General features: G+C 44.9%; 1 protein-coding gene and 1 long non-coding RNA gene across 6 annotated transcripts in view; one reads left to right on the top strand and one right to left on the bottom strand.

Moving 5' to 3' along the window:
* The window catches only part of Dll (homeotic protein distal-less), a 140206-nt gene that overhangs the window by 57639 nt on the left and 61790 nt on the right, over window positions 1–20777 (top strand). The window lies entirely within an intron of this gene.
* On the bottom strand, window positions 1299–4074 carry LOC143259398 (uncharacterized). Its single transcript, XR_013033218.1, has 3 exons — window positions 3297–4074; window positions 1601–1899; window positions 1299–1523 (listed from the first exon to the last, which is right to left on the bottom strand). It is a non-coding gene; the product is annotated as an uncharacterized LOC143259398 (long non-coding RNA).

Genomic DNA, 20777 nt, shown 5'->3' with positions numbered 1-20777 from the left:
TGGTTCCGCCCTCGCAGCGTTCGCCGATTCGCGTCCCGCGGTATTAGATTACCGCCGCCATAAATATTCATAGGGTGGCTGGATCCGAGGTGTAGGTGAGCCCGGCAGAAGGTGAAGTTGGAATCCTCTGTGGAAGAGAGACGCGGAACCGTTTGCGGAAAAGAGAGAATCGGATGGATGAATAAGATAAGCGTATAAGGACGAACGCGCGTCGAGCGAAATGGGGTGATGGCGGCAAGGGCGGGAGGGGGGCGAGGGAGGAAGAAGGGCGAAGGTGGAGAAGGAGGATCGTTGAACAATGAGCGAAAGAGACGGAGCTAGACGACGGAGGGCGGGGAGGAAATGAGAGACAAAAAGAGAGAACGAGCGAGCAATATTAACGGGAAGTTTAATCGTCGGCTGGTCCGGGCTGTCAGCTCGGACGCACGCCGGGTCAGTCGGGCCCCTGAGGTCAATTAGTGCTGTTCAACACTCTCCTCTCGTTCTGACCCCCAAAAACAAAAGCAACTTCGTTGCGGCTCGTTTGGTACGGCCGTCTTATTAAAAAATGTCTCGGGCTTTGCAGTACTTCTTCGCCACTTAAAACCCTCTGCTCGATTGTCCAAATACTCGCTTTATACTGTACCAAACTTCTCTATGGACAGAGCACAGAGATCGTTATTTCTTTTCCGATGACAATTTTAGGGTAAGCGCAGAGTTTTATAAACAATGTTTAGCGCTAAACCTACCGAGTCGGACAACGTTACCAGCTTTGCATTCTTTGTTTCAAAACTGGAACTACCGAAACGGTCGAAATGATTAGTTTCTGACTTTTTCTTTCACAGTTACAAAAATTATAGAAATGTTTCTATGAGAAATTTATCGATAATCATCTTTACTAAAGCATATATTATAGTACAAGGTGTTCGAAGTTTGAGTAAATTAAATCTTGATATTGTTATGAAACAATATATTGTACATTAGTCGCGATCAGATCCCAATAGTTCTCGCGTTGAAGTTGACGAAGTAATAAAGAATTTTTCGTAGAAAATGATTCAATACATTTCTTAATTCAAGCATACGTGATAAGTAGACAGCGGATCTTATGCATTTACGATGAGAACGAATAGGAGCAATTTAAAGCACTGCGCGAATTTAAATAATAGAAGGGTATCGATGTACTATTCTCAACTTGTTGATATCATTACAGAAATAATTAAATGTATATTTGGCACCAACCTCTTACGATGGACGCAGGCATTTTGTATCTCGCATAAAGATCCGCTTGTCCAGCGCTTAAAATAGCGAAAGGTCTAAATAAATAGTCGTGTCATCCAAATCGATTGAGCCCGAGCAAACATAATATCTGACGCAAACATTGCCCTCGATAGAACAGAAAATGATTAGTTTCCACAATGTTCCGACCTTTGCCCCAGGACGAATCGTTCCTATTTACCTTCCTCAGTCTCCGGTCTATTGGTTTTCACGAATCTCCAAGCTTGATCGCACCATCGGCGGTTGCAGCTGCCGCGAAAAGCTGTATTCTAATATGGAAGAGGAATTCGCTGAGTAATTCAGAAAATATTGTCAGATAGCTGGCGGACTTTTCTTTTTCAATTACCGTCCAGTCTCCTCGCTAAACGACTCTCCGGCGGATTGAAAGCTGAGAGGTAAAGGCAATCTTGATGCAGCCTGATGGAAAACCGAACGCGAGACGCGCAGCAATTACGTCCGAGGCTGAACTATCGCGTTAATTGCGTTCACGCCTCACGAGCATCTTTTCCTCGGTTTCTTGTTCCTCCGTTATGGCACACCCTCACGGGTTGGACCCAGATCGCGACAGACTGTGGTCCCTCGATCGCCGTTTTCCTGTTCTCAGTAAATTCAACGCGATCCAAGAATCCCGCAGTTTCAAACCTTCTGAAAATAAGGAGAATTCGACAATTCTTTTTACACATAAAATTATTTTGTATTGAAAATCAATATTCACAAAGGTGCATAGATAAGGCAGCCTTTTTCCCAAAGTCATGTTTCATCCGCAATAAGTTGATTAAATTCCAGTTTCTCTGCTCGTACGAACAAGACAAATGCATTAATTAATTGTTCGCTTTATGAAACGGTAGATCCTGAGAATCGTACTGCAAAATTTCGATCAAATTGTTTCGGTAGTCTTTTAGATATTTCTGCTGCCGTCGCGAGAAAATTGCGTTCGAAGTTTCAGTAGTTTAATTAAGATTAAAAAGACGTGCAAAAATAAAATATGAAAAGGAACAAGATAAATTTTCGAAACGGCAGGGATCGAAGGAAACAAAAGCTAATGGTTGCATCTGCCTGATTAAAAAGGAAGGCCAAGACTGGTCAAAGAAGAAGAGAAACAGCTCATTAACGAGAAGTCAATGGACTCCGAAGATAATTTTTTCCACACCTTCGCGGGTCTTCCGGTAACAAACGAGGGATCGCCACGAGTAATCGATCGACTACGGTGGATCGACAGAAAGAGGGATTAATAGAAAATCATCCGACGGTGAAAAAGGAAAGGTGGGAGTGGTAGCTAACCCGATTAAACCAGGTAAGTAGCCGCGGCTAGTTTCGTCTGTTCACTATACCCGGCTGATTTTTTTTTCTTTTGGAGCACAGAAAATTATGGTAATGCTGCTTCATCCCTTCGTCCATTGCTATTAACTTTTAATCAATATGACGATCTTGCAGATACTAGCTTATGTGCTGCTTCGATTAAAAATCGTTGTTCGATCGAGATCGCGGACTATTACCGAGATATTACTTCATTCGGAATATTTATAAGGTGTGGATATTAATCAGACGTTTTTTATCGCCTCGATTACAAGAGCATTGTAATTGTGTGTGTACGTGTAATTTATTTATTGAGGATATTGTATGCATTCCGTTTCACTGATCGGAATGAGTGACAGTTCTAGTTTACTGTTATAAATCTGATCCTGGAGTTAGAGATTTGCAATTTCAGCTAACTGTGTTGTGTTATTTCGAGACTGTGGGGTACATACTTTGATTGCTGATTTAATAATTCATCCAATTCAAGATCGGTTCAATTCAGAAAGATTATTCAGTTATAGATCAAAGATCGATCTACCGAAAAAAGACATGTCGAAGGAATAAATCGATGAACTATGAAGAAAACGCTTTGTATTGCTATTATATTTTATTTAAATCGATTGCTTTCCACATGAATTCCTGTACGAATAAATTCTCATTCGAAGGAATTCTAATTCGAATAAATTTTAATTCGAACGAGTTCATATTCGAACAAAATCTTGTTCGATTTTGCATTCGATAGTTACCCGTTATCCGTCATCCGAGTGACATATTGCCCAACTCCGGCAGAAAAATGGTGGAAACGGTTGGCTGGGCGGTCCTCGCGTCACCTAAACGCACTCGCCAGGAAACGGTTCTCTCCCCTTGGCCTCCATGGCAAATCGATGGATCGCGGCGCATCTTTCCGCGGGAAGAAAAGTCCCTCGCGGAACGTCCGTGTAACTGGCAGTTGGGTGTCGGTGTTGCGTCGGTGTGCAGATAACCACTGCAACTGCACACATGTTGCGGCACCTTCGTGGCCTTCGGGCGTCATTCACTCGCCGCCGCGTTGCCATCCACTTTCATTATACGTGTGCGAGCCCGCGCGAGCGCACGCCTTTAATTACATTTTTGCTACGCAACTGGCCGGAGAGAAAGAGAAAGACCGGGAGAGAGAACGAGCCAACGAGCGAGAGAAAGAAAGACTGAGAAAGAGAGAGAGAGAGAGAGAGAGAGAGAGAGAGAGAGAGAGAAAGAGAGAGAGAAAGAGAGAGAGAAAGAGAGAGAAAGAGAAAGAGGGAGAGAGAAGAAGGAAAGGTTGGAGATCCTGAGAATCGTCGGACGAGGAGAAAGAAGGCTGAGCCGGTGGGTAATCGCGTTATCATTGGAAAAATCGGCGGTCCGAGTAATTTATCATGGGAACGGGGGAACCGAGAGGTCTCCGAACGGTAATTAGCCGCCAAATTTGAGATTAACAGGCCGGCGAACGGTTCCGAGTGACGAGGTCGCCCGCGAAACCGTGATCGCGAGCCAGCAACCGCGGAAGGCCGGTTATCTTCCCGTGCCGTGATGCAAACAGATTTCCCGAGACACTCATACAGCAGTTAACGCATTCCCCGTCATTAATAATCGTTCGTACGGGGGCTACGTTGTGTTAAACGCTCGTTAAGCCCGGCTAGAAGCCTTTAAAGAAACCGTCGGATTAATTCATGTAATTTACAATCCTAGCGTGCCACCGGCACGCAACTCTTGCCCCGCAGGGCGACGATGCGTCCGAGGAGTTATAATCATTAAGGATTTCGTATTTCTGCCACCGTTACGCTCCTCCGTATATCCTCGCATTACACCGTCGAAACGCCGGCGTCCTTTAATACGATTAGCGACCGTGTCAGCGGCGGCCGGTACAGGACACTTTACGACACTGACGTGAATCCGTTGGGCTAATTGATCCGCGCCGTCTTTCCAGGTCGACGGCCAATGTGTGCCACTAGGAGAAAGTTGCTATTTTGTCTTTGGATCGAGATGCAGCGATTAGGGAAGACAGATATATACTTCAAGATGTTGAATACTTTTGGAGCAGTACGGTTGGGGATTCAAGTACGATTCAAAACGATCCAATTTCCAGGGTTATAGTAACCTTGCTCTATTTTTCGACGTATAACTATGGAAATGTCCGAGAAGAAGATATTAGAAACGTTTGGTGGTTGAAGCTAGAGTAACATTATCGTAATAATACGCTAGGAAACTTGTACTCTAATCAGATACATGTACTTCATATTTTAAGCTAATTTATTGTAGTTGTTTTAAGTGATTCGGTAGTAAAACTCATAGAATGTTTCAATCATAGTACAATCAGTTCAATCAGTTCAATCAGTATAATCCAATTTCTAGTGTTTTGCATCAGTTCGTTACTTAACCCGTTGCCGTACGAGTCCGACTCGTCTAGTATAACTTATTAGTATACATACAGTATAATAACTAGTATAAGTATTAACTTATTCAGTATACATGTTATTCTGTCCTTTAAAAATGGAATAAAATTCTAATTTCTTGTCATCAATATTTAAGCACTTATCTAAATTTAGGCATACAATAAGCATCAATTTTCTTTCCCTTCTAAGAAATTATTGCAATCGAAATATTTCTAATCGCAGTAATTGCGAAGAAAATGGTATGTCAAGAGGTTAACGAAATTTAAATTACGAAAAACAAAATGTCAAATGCAGGTGTTTGAAACTAGCATAATATTTTCGTAGCAATGCATCGAACGAACTTAAACTCCAATTTAATAGCTACATTATAAACCTTTTACATTGCTCGATATCGAAAATCATAAAATATTGTTCATTACACCACGGAAATGAACACCAGCCAAAATGATTGAAACAGAAATAACATTTTCAAAGCAACACACTCGGTATTGGGTTCATTCTACCATTAAAGCGCGAATCGATGCGCCAATACCAAACACGTTCGATGCCGGAAACCGGCATAACATTATCAAACACGATTTTAACGATATTACGCTCACCCTGCTTCCCCTTCGATTTGCCGGCACGGCGGCGCACGGGCAAAGACGGTCGGCCTACTATCGCACTGTTATCAACCGGTTAAAGAATCCACCGGCCACCATAAATAATTAATAAACCCGCTGGTTCTGGTTCCGCGTGCGCGCTCGCTTTTCCCCGGTGGCCGCGCGCGAGAGCGTAACTCGATTTTACGCGATTTCAAGGCCAAGCCTGGAGAGCACAAGGTGCTCTCCCAACGGTTGGTACCCAGCGATCTCGGCCGAACCGCGAGCGATTGTGGCTGCTCCATTGATTGCTGTTTACATGCGGCCGTAAACAAGCCATTATGTAATCCCCCGTGAGTACACTCTCATACATAATTTACAAGCGCGCCACTGTCCTCGCTCCGTCCCCCCCGCGTCTCCACCCCGGGCCCTCCTCGACGCGGCGTTTCGAGGATGAGCACAATGTGGCGTGCATCGTTGCCTCCTCGATACCCGATCGTTTGTCTTACCCTCGAGAACCATGCCATCGACTTCATGGGATCCACGGGCACGCGGGTGTCGCCTGTTCCTCGCGTGACTTCGCCATTTTTCCTATTTTTATCGGCCATTTTCAGATGGGACATGCGGCGACGTGAAATTCATAAAGCGAACGGGATCGAGTCCTGATCCGATCAGTACGATCGTCGAAAATTTGGAAAGATGATGAGGGTTTTTGAGGACGACCAGTTTTTTGTTTTCATTTGAAGAAGAGTGTACTTTGGGCAGTGGAGAGGAGTGAGTGTTCCTTGTTGCATCAAATTGATAAGACGGGTTCATTTACGGAGCTATTTTCAGTCACTCTAAATGTCTAAAATACAAGAAGACGAAAGAAATGGTTCAATCTTTTTAAATTTTGTACAAAGTCGTGCTAGGACAGGTGACCTTTTGCGATTCTTCTACCCTTATCAGTTACTTCTCTGTCAAATTAGATCAATTTGTACTCTTCAAGTTTTAGTATCATATCAGAAAAAAAATTTCTTCCTCAAGCATGTTTGCAATGGTAATGACGATTGAATCTTACTTTAGACAATAAAAACTATGTATTGATCATAACTGTCGAGTTTCAAGATAGTCGACTAATTGTTTCGTAAGTCAACGTATTCATCGAATCGAGAGATGCTGTTCCTTAAAAACACATGCAACATTTAGGACACTGTTTCAGTGTCATTAAACAGTGTGTGCCACTAAATTCATTAAGTCTCGTCCCTAAACTGTAGCATTCAGCTGTAGCAAAAGTGTGGAATAATTTTTGCAGCTCGTCGAACCAAAAACCTCTTGAACCAGTTCTGTATACTGAAGACGATTGACTAATTAATTACCCGATGATCTCGTTAACCAGCAGCTCTAGTCACATTCTCTGTTGACGCTGAAATGATCACCAACGTCCGAGCATCGCGAGTGTCATTTATTCGCTGATGCACCGAATTTTTATGCATTACCGTCAGACACGCTCTAACTCGGCATCGATAATTCAATCACTATCGCGATTAGACGTCCATTTACAGCACGGTAGTGGCCGGGTCCAGTTTTTCAGCTGCCATCGCCGGCCGAGGAAAGTCTAAATTATCGAGTCGGCCGTTGGACACACCGTGCATAGTTATAATGACCCAGTGGAATCGTAGAAAGCATGAAGCGGATGCCAGCTTTCCCGCGCTGAAAATAGCCGGCGAGGAAAAGAGAAAAATACCGAGTCACGCGAGGAACGGGCGACACCCGCGAGACCATGACACCCATGGTCTCGATGGCGTCGGTTTCGATGGGTGAGGCCAACCATGCTCGCTATTAGAACACCTAATCCTTGCACCAGAAGTTACAGCGAACGTCTAAGGGTCTTTTTTCTGCAACGATTTTCTAGTCACCGGAGAAGCGTTGGATCTTCGTACTTTAACCCTTTGAGGACGAATGTCGACATTATAATCTGACATATCAACAGATCAGGGTCTAGTGATCATCATTCCTATTATTTAAGTCTTTGGTGTCTGATCTAAGTTTCTGAGGAAAACACTTTTAACACTTCAAAATATCCTCGTTCGCAAAGAGTTAATATACTAAGTATCCAAAAAGAGTACGGTTTCACTTAGTTCATTGGGAATGATTAACCACTGAGAGGTTTGGTTAAATGCCTAACTACAGAAGAGTCTAACAAAATGTCTAACTATAATACATAGAGGTCTGATAAAATTTCTGACTGCGTAGAGGTTTAACAAAATGTCTAATTGCATAGAGGCCTAACAAAATATCTAACTGCATAGAGGTCTAACAAAATGTTTAATTACCTACACAGAGGTCTAACAAAATGTCTAACAATTACAACAAAGTCCCAATTGATCACTAATATCACGAATAGATTTATAGAGAGTTGATTGAAGAAAAACAACATGAAAAGATACATATGTCAATTTATCGTCAATTTGTTGTAGCCACTTCGATGTTGCACTGTGCGTGGAATCGTGAATAAATTGTGGCGGGTTAACCAGAAATGCTAGTAAGGGAAGTGGTGGGTCAGTCGTGGGAAGGTGGAGGGGAGCTCGGAATAGGGGATGGTTGGTCGTATGACAGGAACGAGCAGCTCCAGAGAGAAATATGGTTCGCAGCCGTGGAGGCACGCGGTTCCGAGCGGCACCGTTTGACCGGCGATCTGTTTCAGTGAAAAGTTGTAAGGGGCCCCGGCTCGCGCGGTCCCGAGGTGCTGCCCACCTGACGTCACGCACCTGTTCTCTCTCTTTCTCTCTTTCTCGCCAGGCCGCGTCCTGAGAACCTCTCCGCTCTTGTAGCCAGCTCTTCAGGCCCATTATAAGGCACCGTAGGTTTTCTCTCATCGCGTCTTGTCGCGTTGCGGCGATTTCATGCCGCGAGATTCGCGCCTCGTACGAGCCGCGGCGCCTCTTTTCGTTCGACTTTTTACCACTTTCGTCGATCAATCAGAGTCAACGCACGAACTTTCGAACTTCCTGCCTGGTTCTTTCCACAAACCCGGACCGAACCCCGCCGATCCTTTTTTCGGATTATTAATTGCGCACCGTGGGCAGGATGTGACAGCCTTCGAGGAACACGCCTGCGAACGTAATAATATTTGCTGCGAGGATTTTTATGATTTTCGGCAATTACGATCCACAGAAGGCAGTCAGAAAATTGTTTGCAATTGAATCATGCTTCTACGTGTGAATTAACAAACTGTTTGTGTGGAACAGATAAGGAATAATACAATTGTTCTTATACAACGTGTGTTTGTTCGCTAATACGATGTAAGTCAACAAAATAAGCAACTATTGCTGCAAAAGTCTGAAAGTCCAAGAATAATACAGATTGAGTTGCACGATTTCTTAATGCAAGGAATTCTTAATTATATTCTTCTACACGGAGAACGATAAGTATGTAACAGTTCAATCATGAGACAGAAGTACTCCAAAAAGTGTTAAGCAATTTCGTTTTCATTCTTGTATTATTTTTGACTCTCGTCAACCACTACGAGCTGAATTATTAATTCCAGACATATTTTTGATGGTGCAATTAAAAAATGTATTAGGTATTATCGGCGATGCTAACATAGGCGAGACTTAAACACGTCTTGTAACGGAGTTCATATTTCCATGCTACCACACATTGTAACACAAGCTTCGTTCTCAAGAATCGTTGGTAGCAAAACATCGCTCTCTCGAACGTTTTCTTGGTAACGCGGCGTCAGAAAGAGGACACGTGGTTGACAGAAACCGAAGCGCAACCTAGCAATTTCGTAAAACGAAGTTTACATTTGCACACAAACATCGATTGCACTAAATGCTTAGCTCTTGTCAAGCAAGATCGTAAAGAAGATTTGTCATTGACGTTAGCCAAGGTCCAAGTTAGCAACCTCACAGAATAAAGACTACGCTTGGTCACAGGCATCGATTCCTCCGAAAGTTCAGCCCTCGTCAACCACCGGGATCTACGGATCGCCTTGGATCGCCTCTAGAAGCCAGAAGATCAAAAAGCGATTGTCCCAGTCGGATCGCCCATTAAAATCCTGTGGCCAACAATAGGAATCAGATACGACGGTTTTCTTATAGAAGTCCGAAGCCGGTGATTACCTCGTAGCCGGCAGCGCCGGCGGCGTCCCTCTAAACCGTCAACTCATTAGCTTCCTGCTACACAATGGTGTGTAATTACTATTCCACACGACTTCTTCCAGCGATCTATCTGGCAGAGCCTGCATGTAACAAGTCCCCCGGATCCTTCGTTCTTTCGAGCGCTGCATCCTTGACACATTACCGAAACGTCTAGCCTCTCTTCGAAAAGATTCCTCGTGCACCCTTCCTACGACCCACGGTCCGCGGCGCGGGGACCTCTTCGGGGACCAGGCCGAGAAGAAAAGACACCTGGAATCCTCCGTTCGAGTTCACCGTTCCGCGAACTCTCCCGGCTGCTGGCGAAAAGCAAAAACGACGACGGCGCGGCGAGGCCGTTGCTGCGGGATGACGACATCGGCATTTCGAGCAAACGACAGAAACGAAGGCAACAATAACGTGGAACGAGAGGTGGCGGGTTACGTAAGGCTCGGTCGCTGCGGATGCGACGCGTCAGGGGCTCCCTCGAGCGTGGCAGTCCATCTTGCCTCCGCGCTCCGACCTGCCACCAAGGTAGCAGGTTTCCATCTTGACGACGACAGAATCGCCACCGCCAGCGTTTTCCTCTCAGCCTCCTCGTTCCTCCTCGTTCCTCCCAGACCTCATCTTCCTCCGCTGATCCTCCTGTCCCTTGCCTCCAGCCTTTGCTCTCTCCCGGTCTTTGCTCGCCAGCCACCACCGCTCCCCCCGTCCTTTTTTCGCCCATGGGGAAGGGCGCCCGCAAAGTCTTTCCAGTTACGCGAAAAATGCGGCCTCACGATGCTACCATGGTATTCGAGCGATCCATCGGACGCTCGCCGCGGCCGCAGTCATTACGACAAGCACCTATAGAACTCCCCGACCCCCCCCCCCTGTTCCCCCACACCGCCAGAAGACCGTTCCCTCTGATCCATGGATCCGGAGGCGCAACGCACAAGCTGCGGCATCTGGCCGCACAATCGTCGCACGGTTTCCACTGTCTGCCCGATCGGCTGCTGTGCCTACTTGCTCGCTGCTTCGGGGATCTTAAATATAGTCATTTACCCCGACGAACAAAGCGCACCGACCGTGTAGAGCTTGTCGATCGCGGGAATCGGGAGATCGATGAGGAACGCGGGGCCTTGTAACCCCATCCCGCTCCGATTTGCAGCTCCAGTTTGTTAGCTTTGGCTGATCTTCGCTCGTACATTACAGGCGAGGTGTTTCTGAGATTGTTGGTCGTTCACGGCTTCGAGGTTCATCCGAGGATGTACCTTGCTTTGGTCGGGATGTCAGTTTCGGGCAAATATGCTGACTTTTGCGTGTGTTCGAATTTTCTGCTTATTGTCGAAGAATGTAACAGATGTTTGAAGATCGTCTGACATGCAGTTCTGTATGTCCATTGTACGATGTAGAAGCATACTTTGTAGTTCGTTCAGCGAATGTCTGAGGATCGTCTAGTACTGGGATTTTAATTATGTTTCTTAATTGGAACACGCGTGTAAATGAATTTCGTGCTGTTTCTTGCTGCTTTGCTTGGGTCTTCCTCGATCAAACTAAATGATCATTAGCTTTAGACGTTGTTTTTAGACATAAATTGAAGATGTTCTGCATCTATTCGAGGAAGCAGGTTTTATCAACGAAGATCGAATTCTTCATCGAATTCTATTTTGATCTAGAAGAAGTGAATGACGTCCATGTACACAGTGGATTATGCTCGACTTCTTCATAACGAGTTTATTCCCATTAAATTATTATATATATTTATATTTATATATATATATATTTATATTCCCATATAAATTATTCCCATTAGACTGTGAATTTGCTGTCTTTATGACAACGATGCATCAAGAACGTCGCGTACTAATTCCAGCTTATTAAAATCCTGCAGTTTCCAACATTCGATGCAAACGATATCTATTTTGCGCAAAGATCCGCAGAACAAGTAACACGTTACCTAATCGTGCCCGATTTAACTCGGAAATAATTGCACATTCAAGAAAGCAAAACTCATCGCCGAAACACGCGATTCAACCTCTCTCGACTCAATTTGAAAAACGGATGCTGCTCTCCGAAAATGTTCCATTGAACGCATTAGCGGACAACGGGAAAACTATCGGACGACTCGATTACAGATGCGAGAGTGGCAATCGAGGATCGGTCGGCCGGCATCGCCCAGGACAATGGCCGCCGATAGAGGATTTCTGGTTGGAAAGTCTCCCCTTTCGATCCGGGGTTTCGAGTGACCCCGCGCCCCAAATAGAACTGCGGGCCGGTTACTTTATAAATGGCCGGAACTGGCGTTTTATAGGCGAAATATTTTATCGCGGTGAACGGTGCTCGGCGCGCAATTCCAAGCAATTATGCCCCGGGCGGCGCTTCCATTTGATCACGGGCGCGTATTAAACGCGCCGCGCCGCGCCGCGCCGCACCGCTCCGCGTAAGCGGGAGCCGCGAGCTGCGACAAAAGGGGAGAAAAGAGGCGAAAGGGAGAGGAACCGAGTAATAGCGATCACCAGGTCCGCGAGAAGGACGGAGAAACGCTCTCGCGGAACCACCTGTAGCTGGCTTGGTACTCGGTGCCCTTTCACGGTTGTTCCCCAGGAAACGCGACGTCCGCGTCGTTTATAATAAATGTGCTGTTTCGCGCGATAAAACATTCCGCCGTGCCGGCGGATCGACCAGATGATAACGATACGATCGATATTGAACGCCGGCCGGCAGGTGGACCAATAAATAGTCTCTCTTATCCCGCGTTCGATTTGATGCTGCACGGTGTCGAGCAACGCGTTCGACGATAATTTCGTTTGTCAACATGCAACTGGTTGTCATTTTTTAATTCGCTAATGGACCGACTCTTCCTGCAAATCTCAATTTTCGCGGGCAATTTTACAAGCGAATGAAATCGATTCGCTGAGCAAAAAGTTCGGTGAATGCGTAAGCAAGCTGTACTCTAGAAATCACGTGAAACATTCATACACCATTAGGCTCATCCTAACATCCTTTGAATGATTGTTTCAAGTATTCTTTAATAGATTGTGGATCGTTTTGCAAATCGCAATTTTCATACGTTATTTTACAAAAACAAACAAGCCTCATTTATTAGGTAAAAAGTACCATAATTGCATAAGGAACTGCAGTCTATACATCACATGAAACAGTGATGCATTCTTTGGTTATTTCAATATCGTTTCAATTATTATTTCAAGTAATCGTTAATAGATTCTGAATCTTCTTACTAATCCTAATTTACAAACACTATTTTACAAACAAATAAATCTCATTTATTAAGTAAGAAGTATCTTAACACAAGGGACTGCAATCTGTAAACCATTTAAAACATTGATACATCATTTATTCATTACAGAATCGTTTCAATTATTATTTCAAGCAATCGTTAACAAATTGTGGATCTTCGTACTTCTCAATTTTCATTCACTGTTTTACAAACAAATAAATCTCATTTATTAAGTAAAAAGTACCTTAATTTCATAAGGAACTGCAGTCAGCAAACCACATAAAACGTCGATGCATTGTTTGTTCATTACAACATCGCTTCAATCATTATATCAAGTAATCATTAATAGATTGTGAGTCATTGTAAAACTTCCAATTTTCATACCCTACTTTAGAAACGAACAAATTCACTTTACTCAGAAAATAGTAGCACAAATGCCCAACGAGCCGCAGTCGATGAATCGCACGAAACGTTGGCTCATCCTTGCGTTCTTTCAATTGTTCGAAAAGGCTGCTTACTTTTTACGTCACTGAATTGTGATAAGAAATTCATGAAAGGAATGACGACGGCACAATAATGCAGACGTTTCCACGGAGACGTTATTAATTACCGTCCAGTCGATAATTTTTTTTTGTATCCGCAAGTCGGAGGCTTTCCATCTTGATCTGTCATCGGGACACGATCGCTAAGATAATGCCCCGAGTACTGCGCAATTGAAACAGGTGCGCAGCGCAGTCGTCGTCGCGCCATTGAGATGTCTCGCGAAAGATAGAAAATTGGAGGAACGGCTCGGCGCGTCTGCGACGGTGGCGATTTAATTCGGAATTAGAGGCAGCCGGCCGGGAAAAATTGTCCGGGTTTTTCGTCGGGCAAAAGAACCCGGGTCTCGGAATAATTGTGATTGAGGAACGTGCAGCAATGCGGCAGCATTGTGTGCGGTATGAATTCCGCGGCCGTTGGTCGCCGGGAGCGCTCAGAATTCATCGAATGATAGAGAGCCAGAAGAAACGCGCCTGGTCGAAGCTGTTTCAGGGAAGATATAGAATACTTGTCATCGACACGTGACGGACAGCGTCAATGACTCTTTACGACGTTGTTTCCGGCGCATTGGAATCGCTGTGGTAACGATTTTCCTGAAAATATTACTTTATCGCAATGTTATCTGTGCTAGTTCGTCAAGGTTCCTGGAAATTCGCTCGTTGCTTGCTCGAAGTCTGCTGTATGGCGTTTTAACGAACTCCGTTGGTCTGTATAACGAGGGCGTAATCTCCTCAATTTCAAGCGGAGCTTCCAATGACCATAGCTGTATTAAATACAAGGTGCATCGGTTGATGTGTATGTTGCATCATAATTGATGCATCTCATAAATTGAAAATGGGCACTTGGTTTTCTCTTCGATACTTATTTTTGGCACAAGTCGTCAAGTTGTCACAAATCTGTCACGAAGAAGTACTTAATGCTTTGCCCACTGAAAAACGATGAATCAGTTCTCGGATGGCAGAGCTACATGAAAAAAGAAGCACCGGTACCCGTTTTTGATGTTCGTACATTGAAGAAGTACAGTAAATGGTGCTCGGATTGTGCACAAAAATGGACAATTTGGGAAGAGAAGACACGATTATTTGGCTCGTTTTTATAGTTACCGATTGTCATAACTATAAAACGAGCCGCAAGACTTGAATAATCGTATCTTCTCTTCGCAAATTGTCCATTTTTGCGCACAATCTGAACGTCAATTAGGGAGAATTTACTGTACACTCATCTTCGTAAATCATTTTCGGTGGAAGTAACACGTTCACGACTTTGAATAATCTGTCACTAAGGAACTGCTTAATATCTGCTAATCGACAACAAGTAATAAACAAGTCTTCGAATTAGAAGCAAAGTAGTTACACCTCTCGCGATCCCAGGATAATAATAATTTACCTGTTCTGTCACATTAAATCAGCGAATCGAGTGTCACGTATAGCATCAGACTCTACAGAAATACGTTTTGCGTAATAAGCATGCAAAGAGTCGAACAATCCGCGGTATCTAGAAACAGAGGACGGATGAAATTTCATCCTGTTCAGCCGACAATCTCAAAGACAAGTGTATTGCTGGATCGTTGAAAGTGTCTCGATTGTCCACGATTAAAGTGGCCACGTTATTGCTGAAATCCATTGGAGGATCGGTTCGCGTCGACCGTTAGGCACCGTTCTTGCGCCTAAAGTATCAGAAAAAACCGAATCAAAAAATATCGGAAGATTCTATCGGCGGAAACTAATAATAGGCGAGGATCGCGGTAATGAAAACCGGCGGTCGTGAATTTTCATTCGGCGGCGACTCGCCTACATAAATGTGTTTTTCCAGCGCAAAATAATCCTCCGCAAAAAGGCGGCTGGCGAGCGTATCGCCGCCGGCAAATATCGGATCGGAGAAAAAAAGCCGAGACACGTGTAGAAACGATCATCGCGAACGTCAGAGCATCGGCAGCGGATCGGCGAAGGTTGCTATTACGGTTTTCGCGAATTTGAATGAAGCGTCCGCGGCGCTCCGAGCGCCACTACGCCGAATGAATCAGCGGATTCCTCGGCGATTCTTTCGATTCAATTAAAATCCATCTGCCCGGTGGAATTCCCGCTCGAACGCGGCACAAAGGGAACGGTTCCCTCTTTGACGACGATCGCTCGCCGAGGCGAAAAACCGACGCAAGCTAAATAAAACCGTCGCAACGAATTGTCAGATTTCTGCGAAACGACGGATACCAGCGCCGTGTCACGTGGTGCCTCCTCCGTGTTTCGCTTCTGCTCGAACTTCTCAGCATCTTACTCGCTCTTTCGCCTTTGTGGAACCCGGCTCCTCCGAGAACGGATTACGCAACGGTGATCCCCACTCAGCCGGTGCCTATCCTTCTGTCCTCCGTCTCGTCTTTTCCATAGAGCGCGCGTTCTTGCATCGTCGACACGCCGATGACGATGCCCACGACGATACGCAGTTGATTGCGCAACGAACGTCAGCGAGACCACGCACACGACGCGACCCTTCCGACCGGAAGTCTTCCGTCTCTCGGCCCTACCGGACCCCGAACGCAACGAATTCTCCGATTAATCTACAGCCGTCTCATCGGTCTTGTGGAACCTTCGGTGGTCTGAATCGCAAACATGAATCATTTCTGATTCTTTATTTAGATTTTAAACCAGTTCGCTGTTTTTTTTCTGTTTTTTTTTTTTTGACGATCGTGCTCGTCATAACACAAACTGTCGCCATTTTTTCATGCCGGGTACACGCGTCAAAAACAGCCAACTGGTTGACAAGGATGTATACTTTGTCCTCATTAAATTATATAATATTAAACAAGGTATGAGGAAAATCAAACAGTGTAATTATCAGACTGTGGTATTTTTGTGCATTTGTGACGAAAATGAGTACGTCGAATAAAAAACTGAAACGACGTTAGAGGAATTCAAGGATAATTTTACGTTATGTTCAACTAATTTTTGATAATGATTCGCAGTCTGGTAATTACAATAACTTTGACACTTTTCAAAGAGATTGCAGCAGTTAACTGGTAGATAAATTAAATAATAGACACGCCGATATGACCCGGCCTTTGAAGACGAAAAATCTTCAATATAAAATCTGTATTTTCGTATTTCCTGATTAGTTTCACCGATCTTACAGGCTTCTTTCACCTCTTTCTCTTTATTCAGCGTTCTTCATACGTTCATTTTGTAGCCTAGAAGACTTCCTTGCTACCTGAGGACATAGTCTATTTTATAAAAATTATATCAGATATTGGTGAAAGTAGGCTCGTCTTGTTAGCTTTCGAGGATCAGGCTGAATAATGTTGATACTAAATAATAAGGCTAAATCTTCCTCCACACCGCAGCACCTTCACGAAAGGCAGAAGACTCAATTCTAATCTGTGCCTTTCAATTGTGCAAAGTTCTGTGAAAACCACTTTGGCCTCACCAACCGGCTAATTATAAAACAGCATCGACGTTCTAAACCGAAGATCGTTCGGCACGTGAAATTAGTATAAAATATATCAGCCTCCTGCAATCCTACATTGTTGATCTTCGCGAGCAACACGCCATCGAAGCGAACACGAAATGTACATTATGAAATACCGAATGATTAAAGAATTGATCGAGGCACGAGAGAAGTTAGTGTCTGTTTGTACACGCTCCGGACAATCGCCTCGGCGGAGCGCAATTAAAATATTCGCTTGGGGTTCAATGAGAAGCCGAATTCGATTGCCGGTGAGAGATTTACAATGTGGACGATCGGGGTGATTCTCGATTAGCGGTCCAAGTCTTTACGAGCAGCACGCGATTCTATTACGGTATCGAGGCGGACGAAGAAGAGGAAGGAACGCGGCCCGGTTATATTAGGTCGCGTACGCTAGAGAAAAAGGGATCCACGTAGAGTCGACCGGGAAGAAGAGGAGACGATGGAGAGAGAAAAAAAGGCGAGGATGAAAGGGTGATAGGCGTACGGGGAAGGAACCGGTGCCTCGGCAGCATCCAGGAGGAAACGGCGATCGATTAATCGTCGCGATAGCCAACGGTTTAATTAGCCGGTGAACGCGATTTATGCCGGCCTGTCGCGGCCAGATACGAAATTTCCGTTTTATCCGTGCCGGCTAGAGGGGCACCCTAGGGCCCCTCGTCTAGGATCAGCTTCCACGAAACGGTACAGGAAGAGGACGATGATGGCTCCGCCGCGTTCTCCCTTCATTTGCATAATTTCGTTTATCTGGCCGGTGCGCCGGGTGTTGCAACGTCGCCCCACCCCGCGGCTCGTTAAAAGAGAAATCGCGTGGCAAAGTTGCAATCGGCTTTCCACTCGAAAACCACCGCGATTATTGCCGAGACCCCCGGCCGGTGCCGGACAACACGGCCTGTGTTTATCGTTCCGCATTAATTACACGCGACTTTAATCAGCGTGAAATTAAACGTGCGCCGGCTGAACACGCCGCCGGAAGCGGCTACTGTTTAGCACACTTTTGCCCCGGACGATCCCGTCCGGGAACCTTGAAATCATCAGGGAAAACGGCTCGCATTCCTGCGGAGCGGTTTTGTCGCGTTCCAGCCGAATTGCGGCGCGGTGCCGCGCGAGCCTCCTAGGTCCTTCGGGAACAGCGACACGTCTTCCGTCTCCTGAAATCGCCTCATGAAATTTAATTGATCGGCTCGGCCGAAGTAAAAATAATTCGATCGGTTCGCGGACAGCGCGCATGAATAATTGAACGCGCAACTATGTTGCACGAGAAAAAGGAAGGACGACCACGGGGAGAACGACGGAAAAAAGCCGGAATGCCAGCCATTAATTATAATGCAGTGATTAATCGGGATTGACGAAGATTGCGCCATGCGCGACGCCGGTTTCGCTTTGGTTCGCCGCGGATGCGTTCCCGCATTAATTCGCAGATACGTGGAATCGCGGATACGTCGCCTCGATATCGCGTCCTCTCGGTTTATGCGCTCGTACAATTGCCGCGGCCGTCGCCGTTGCACGCTCGACTCGTCCAAAAGCGACAACCGTGCGAACAACAAACAGATTTTTCCTGTAGGAAATTTTCGAGCGTTCTCGTTCGTCGTATCGCAATGTTCTTCTCTAAATGATCGACGTTCGTTTAGGTTTGTCGAGAAGCGTGCATCGACGGCAGATCGTTGGCGCTCGTTCCTGGAATAATTTATGTTTTATTAAAAGTATTAAAATGGCGAGGATTAATTGCATGTCACGTCTAGTATTCAAATAAGCCATCGCGCACCGTGGTGCTAGCTTATGAATCAATTTTATGAGATCTGATTTATATCTGATAACTCGTTTCTTTTTTCTGTCGACGAGTAATTAACGTTAATGTTCATTTACGTTGCGTACGCAGACTCGGCTGCATACAATACGATATTTGCATTCATAGTTGCTAGCTTTGCTGTAAAGCCTGACGTAAAGACTGCACTATCTTTTAGCTTTTAACGACTCAGATTAAAATAGCCTAAACTCATTCTTTTTGCTATTTTTGAAGCAACATTGCACAATATAAGCAGCATTTCAAGAGGAAAATATAGATTGAAATATAGATTGGAAATTGTGTCAAATACATAGTATGCATAATGTGTTCCTCGACGATATTGTAGAGTAATTTATAATAGCAATTTGTGCTACAATCTTATGATGTCACAAGATGGCCGCCGTTGAGTACGCTGACGAATATTACACATTACTCCGGAATTACGTAAAGATTGGCATTTTGGAAAGCGAAGCGTCCTAAATTGGACACTTAGGACTTTAGACTGATCTATATGCATTTATGGCATGTGCAGATTTTTAAATTTCAAGAGAAAGTATAAATTAACGAGGTCTAATAACATTTTTATTTTTTTTTTACAATACCTTCAACCTTTAGTTGAAGAAGAAAGCAATTTTACAATTTATATTTCTGCAAACTATTGTATAAAAATGAGAACTTGCATAAAGATTCGCAGCCTAATAATAACAATCTTACGAAGTTCAAATGCATCACGAGTGGACTGCGAATTTCATGCAATAATAGTAAAAACGAGTAGGTGTAATTTAAAACAGCGAAAATATGATGCATTATTGCAAATTAAATAATGCATTATTGCAATTAAAATATGATGCATTGATGCATTATTTGAAATTATTCAAATTATTGTCAGAGAAAAAAATACTTGTGCTTGGATTCTATATTTTACAATCGACGCGAAGAATTTGTATTTTGCATAAATCACGAGTGGACTTCCCCATACAAAAATCGACAGCGTCGTGGATCATGTAAACTATACGAAAAATTATATCTAACAGATCAACAGGCTATCCGATTCGAGTGGACAGGTGCAGAAGGCAGACACGCAGCATTTGCGTAACCATTAAAGCTCTCGATATCCGGGACACAAGCAGGATTTCTTGGCGAAAATGCTGTTCGCCGGAGTTTCTTAAACGGTCCGAATTTTTCCATGGGGATTCGATCGGCGGTGCAATTTACGGGTCGAGCGTAGGCAGCCGACCGGGCTGGTCGGGAAAAAGCGGGCATTACACGCGTCGAAGGCGAGCAGAGATTCGAGATAAGGGTAGCAAGAGGTGAAACGCATAAATAACGACGCGGGGCCCCGGCGATATCGATCGTTTTCGACGGGAACCGATTGGGTACCGCGGGTCGATTGAGCGGCACTGATCCGGCCAATCCGCGCGCAACACTCCGTATAAATCAGAAACGGGCTCCGGGAGCCTGTGCGCCGCGGTGTCTCTTTTTCCAGAATGCAGCGGATTTCTGCGCTCGCCGCGATGCTGCCTCGAGAGAGGTCGCGCATAAATATTCAGCCTCGACAAGCCTGGTACACATGTACGAGTCTAGACCGCGGCAGCCGGCTCGCCAGAAGATCAGCGCACGGCTCTTCTCTCTTACCTCTTGCGAGCTCATGCGCTTCTATGCCGACCGGCCACGTGTGCGGATGCACTTGTATGCACCGCGAGCCGCGGGTTCCGCTCCGCTCGATACCCGCCGCCCCGTTAGAACCGTCCGCGGACCGCTTTTCCGCCGATTCGAGCTATCGAACCGGTCGGCCACGATACGTTCACCTGGCCGATTGTTATCGATTCCCTCTTCCGCCGGGCTTCGCGATTTGCCGGAAAAATTCGGGGTCAAGCGGACGTTACAGCAAATTAGGGCAATGGTGCCTAATACGAGACCCATTCTTCTTTTTAATCATAATTTTCGATTAACTCCATGACATACCAATTTTTTCGCAGTCACTGCGATTAGAAATTTTTCGATTGCGATAATTTCTTAGAAGGGAAAGAAAATTTATGCTTATCGTGTGTGCCTAAATTTAGTCGAATGCTTAAATATTGATGAAAAGAGATTATAATTTTATTTCAATTTTAA

This window comes from Megalopta genalis, chromosome 4 (genome assembly GCF_051020955.1).
Source record: "Megalopta genalis isolate 19385.01 chromosome 4, iyMegGena1_principal, whole genome shotgun sequence".
Classification (NCBI taxonomy): Eukaryota; Metazoa; Arthropoda; class Insecta; order Hymenoptera; family Halictidae; genus Megalopta; species Megalopta genalis.
This window is presented reverse-complemented; position numbering and strand designations above follow the sequence as displayed.